Raw genomic sequence first — 5,000 nt, forward strand, 5'->3', positions numbered from 1 at the left:
GCAAACATATACACATTGCTGTTGGCTCAAAAATCACAAAATTTCCAAGCAATGAGAACGAGCTTTTTTTTTTTATTTGAGATTTTATATAGCTCAATATCCACTAAATGTGCTCAATGCGCTTTACAAGGGGTCCCTGACCAACAGCAACATGTAACATGTAGAACGAGACACGACGCCTGTTTCGCGATATTACATTTTTTCCCGACAGAGACAACGCTGTGAACGGCCAGGTACTCATTTTACCCCTGAGTATGGTGAGAGAATATGAGTAAAGAGCCTTTTCCAAGGACTCAACTATGCGCCGAACGAAACTCAAACCCGGGACCTTCCGATCCGAAAGCGAGGATCATACCACTAGACCACATAACCGCACAAGGGCAATTCAGGTCAGAGAATTGGGCTTTTTAAAAACCCATGAATCGTAAAGCGCTTTTAGCATCCTTCCGAGTCAACGGGCTCTTGTAGCCGTAGCCTATCTCGGTTTCTATATCGAGAGTAATTGCTTGCTCTGCTTTGGATTGGACGCCACTCACTTGCAAAGTGCTTTCTATAGATAGATAGATAGATAGATAGATAGATAGATAGATAGATAGATAGATAGATAGATAGATAGATTGATTGATAGATAGATAGATAGATGGATGGATGGATAGATAGATAGATAGATAGATAGATAGATAGATAGATGGATAGATTGATAGATAGATGGATAGATAGATAGATAGATTGATAGATGGATAGATAGATAGATAGATAGATAGATAGATAGATAGATAGATAGATAGATAGATGGATAGATAGATAGATAGATGGATAGATAGATGTATAGATAAATAGATAGATAGAAAGATAGGTGGGTAGGTAGGTAGATATATAGATGGTTATGTAGATAGAGTGATAGATAGTTAGATAGAGATAGATAGTCAGATAGATAGATAGATAGATAGATAGATAGATAGATAGATAGATAGATAAATAGATATATAGATAGATATATAGATAGATAGATAGATAGATAGATAGATAGATAGATAGATAGATAGACGTAGGTCGGTAGCTAGATAGACACATGGATAGATAGATAGATAGATAAATAGAGATAGATAGATTGATTGATAGAACCACGCATGTACTTATTTGAAGGTCCGATAACTTAAACTGTTGAGGGCTCATTGTTGTAATGGAAATACTCACAAATCGAAGAAAAATATTTTCCATTACAACAAGGTTAAAACATACCCACAATTGTTATTCAGTTTTCAGATCTCTACAAGAAGCTAGATAGAACCGCAATGTAGCAACACTAATAATGTATTTTGAAAAAAGATCAATTTTATAAATATAAAATTCTGGCGAAAAAAAAAAAAAATAATAATCTTCTCATATCGATTGAGTTAAATGACCCTTAACGTGCCAAAAAAATCATTCTCATACCGGTAGTGCATTTTAAAGCCCTCAAAATTGTTCCAAAACCTAACATTAGCATGTAGGTCTTTCCATATATGGGATATATTTAGAGGGGGGGAAAATACTCGTATGAAAACGATTTTCAGGAATAATATAGAGAACTATTTTAATGACATAATATAATAATATTTATCGCCAGTTTCTATGTTTTGATTTGATCTACTATCTATCTTTCTAGTTCTATGAATCATATCAAAATTTCATTGTTTTGACGACTCTTTATCTTTTATGTGTGTTATCAGGAATTGGCTGTCATGATCAATTTCGTCCCAGAATAGACACGCAGATAACCCAATAATTATTAGCCGATTACCTAATTATCACATCTATATCATTGTGATGTGTTCGTGTAATTATCATATTTATGTTGTTATCGTGTTGACAGACACATTTCGTTGGCGACGAAAGAGAAAGATGAGAGATCGATCAGTCTTTTTTTTTTAAAGTATTATTTTCTGCTGTAATTTTAAACCATTAGAGGCGGGATTTGGTTCCGCTGTTACATGATAATATTACAGTCGCAATCTTCAGTCAGTTGGGTCTCAACAATTTGTGCGGCTATGTTGTATGACACTCGCTTTCGGATCGGAAGGTCCTGGGTTCGAGCCTCGCTCGACGCATAGTTGAGTCCTTGGAAAAGACTCTTTACTCACATTTTCTCACCGTACTCAGGTGTAAAATGAGTACCTGGCCGTTAACAGCGTTGTCTTTGTCCGAAAAAATGTAATATCGCATAACAGGCGTCATGTCTCGTCCTACATGTTAAATGTTGCTGTTGACCAGGGACCCCTTGTAAAGCGCTTTGAGCACGTTATGTGGATATTGCGCTATATAAAAGCTCAATATTATTAGATTTTTCATTTTCGTCCAGATTGCTTCTTGGGTTGGAACTTAAGATCACGTATTGATCACATATTTTATTGTTACCGCTGTCTAGCCGGAAAACACGGACTTTTTCATTCTTTCTCTTCCCCCTGATCAGGCTAGGCCCAGTGCAATGGCCTGATTTTTCTTCTCCGAGGGAACTTATCAACGAGTTCCCGCCTTCTATCCCCCTAGTTTTTTTCCTTTCTTTTCTTTTGTTGACGTTTCGGGCTATCTGGCTCTACCGACCCTCCGTCACAGATTAATAAGTTCAGCTTATCTTATCATAGCTTATAAGGTAAAAACTACTGACTAACGTCTTTACTCATTTGCCCTAAATTCACCCTGGTTGTGGAACAACTTACAGCTCTGCCATACTCCAAAAAAAGACATGCATTCAAAATTTTGGTCAGAATACTCCAAATGTCAATCGATGAAAATGACTTTCTTTCTTTATTTCTTTTGGTTATTTGGTTTTTTTTTTTTTTTGTTGGGTTCTTTTTTTTTTTTTTTGGACTTTTTTTTATATAAAGCAATATTCACTAACGTGCTCAAAGCGCTTTGCAAAGGGTCCCTGGCTAACAGCAACACGTAATATGAAGGACAAGACACGACGCCCGTCAGGCGATATTACAATTTTTTCCAATAGAGACAACTCTGTTAACGGCCAGGTACTCATTTTACACCTGGTTACGGTGAGAGATTGTAAGTAAAGAGTCTTTTTTACAAGGACACATGCGCCGCTAAGAGTGGGGCTCGAACCCAGTACCATCCGACCCGAAGGCGAGTGAAATACCACAAGACCACATAGCCGAGCGTCAACTCCCCCCCCCCCCCCCCCAAAAAAAAATTCCTTCAAACTGGGACTTTGCAAGTCTGTCAATTGGATTCAATAGTCTGGTGTCATGTCGCCCAGCAACGTCGGCCATCGTGGTTCTAAACAAAGAAAATCTGTACTTTTTATTCTTGAAAAAAATTCATGCTGGCTAGAACTTTTCATATGTCTTGTGATCAGAATGTGTAAAAGTCAAAACATGATCAGATTTATGGTTTTTTTCCTCTTGATACGCTTTTTTATACTCGTCGGAGAAATATTTCATAAGGGCGTCCGCCATTGTCCCGATAGTTTAGAGCCAGTTACTAAGTTACCATGCGTCATTACGAGGGAGGTGACATTATGACTGTTGAAGCGTATTATGGTATTAAAACCATAGATAGTACGCGCTTGGCTAAGAAGCTCACAACACTGCCATCTGTAAATATAATAGACCAACACAAAACTATGTGCAACCATGAACGTTTGTAATCTGGTTAAAACAGTTTAGTGAGAACTACTCATAAACGTGGATGGCAAAAAAAAAACTATAACAAAGACCCGAGTGACGTTAACTTCATTCTATCTATACAATGAAATGGGAAAAAATCTCGCCGTGAAGGGGTTAAACAGGGTTGTCAAATCTGACTCGAATCGATACAGTCTGTGATTTTAACAAGCAAAAAACGGGCACACCAAATTGTCTTGTTTTTCTATACAGACACCATATCAATCCGGATGCTTTCAATACAAATTTCATGTGTATAAATATTTGGTTAACGTGCAGTCTGGGGTCTGAAGTTGGTTAGGACGGAACGAAATTGACGTCACTCAGCTCTTTGTTATTGTTTTTAGACACAGCCTTTTAACCCTCTCCTTACCAACCATAGGAAAATCGTCACATTCGTTACGATACAATCAACAATTTTATCATTCTGATTTCTTTTGTACATAACAAAATTTCAATATTTTAAAAAGTATAGCTATAGAAACCTAAGACTGGGTTGTACCGTAGCCATCGTTAACTTAAAGTCTGACACTGACCAAAAATGACGTCAAAAGACCAGTCTTCAGTCAGAAAAAAAAATAATAATCGTGAGTTGTATTCAACAGTTTAACCAATGGGACCACTTGTTTCCATGAGCTCTACTAACGACTAACTAGTGAGTACTAGGCGGTGAGAAATCCAAATGATGACGGCAAAAGACCAGTCCTTTTGGGTTTTTGTGTCAAGGCTTAACGATGGATAGGGTTGTACAGTTTATTTTGCTGAACAATATCATGTATAGAATTTGTTTCAGTAAGAAAATTATATTTTTTGTGTTATTTGGGTGTGAAGTTTTGGGGAAAAACTCTGAAAATGGCTGGTAAGGAGAGAGTTAAACGACTAGCTCTCACTTAATACTCTTTAACAGTCATGACGTCACTTCCCTCGTAATGACGAATGGTAACTAAGTAACTCAAACTGGCTCTAAACTAAAGGAATAATGGCGGATGCCCTTATGAAATATTTCTCTGACGAGCATAAAAATATATCCAGAGGAGAAAAACATTATAAATAAGATCAAGTTTTTACTTTTATACATTCTGATCACATGACATATGAAAAGTTCTAGCCATCATGAAGAATAATAAGTACCGATTTTCTTTGTTTAGAACAACTTAATGGCCGCCGTTGCTGGGCAACGTGACATCGGACTATTGTAACCAATTGTATCGATCAGACCGTAGATGATGAGCGCTTGGCTAAGAAACTCACAACATTGCCATCCAGAAATATAACGGACCAACATATAAAACTATGTCGTAACCTTGATCATTTTTGTCTGGTTAATATCGTTTTAGTGAGAAT

The 5,000-nt window shown here is 36.9% G+C and overlaps 1 protein-coding gene across 1 annotated transcript in view; it reads right to left on the bottom strand.

Annotated features, from left to right (window-relative positions):
• The window catches only part of LOC144956587 (solute carrier family 35 member F3-like), a 98,889-nt gene that overhangs the window by 84,735 nt on the left and 9,154 nt on the right, over positions 1 to 5,000 (bottom strand). The gene's annotated exons all lie outside the window — the stretch shown is intronic.

Source organism: Berghia stephanieae, chromosome 11, assembly GCF_034508935.2.
Source record: "Berghia stephanieae isolate SIO BIC M18660-M18661 chromosome 11, UCSD_Bste_1.3, whole genome shotgun sequence".
Lineage (NCBI taxonomy): Eukaryota > Metazoa > Mollusca > Gastropoda > Nudibranchia > Aeolidiidae > Berghia > Berghia stephanieae.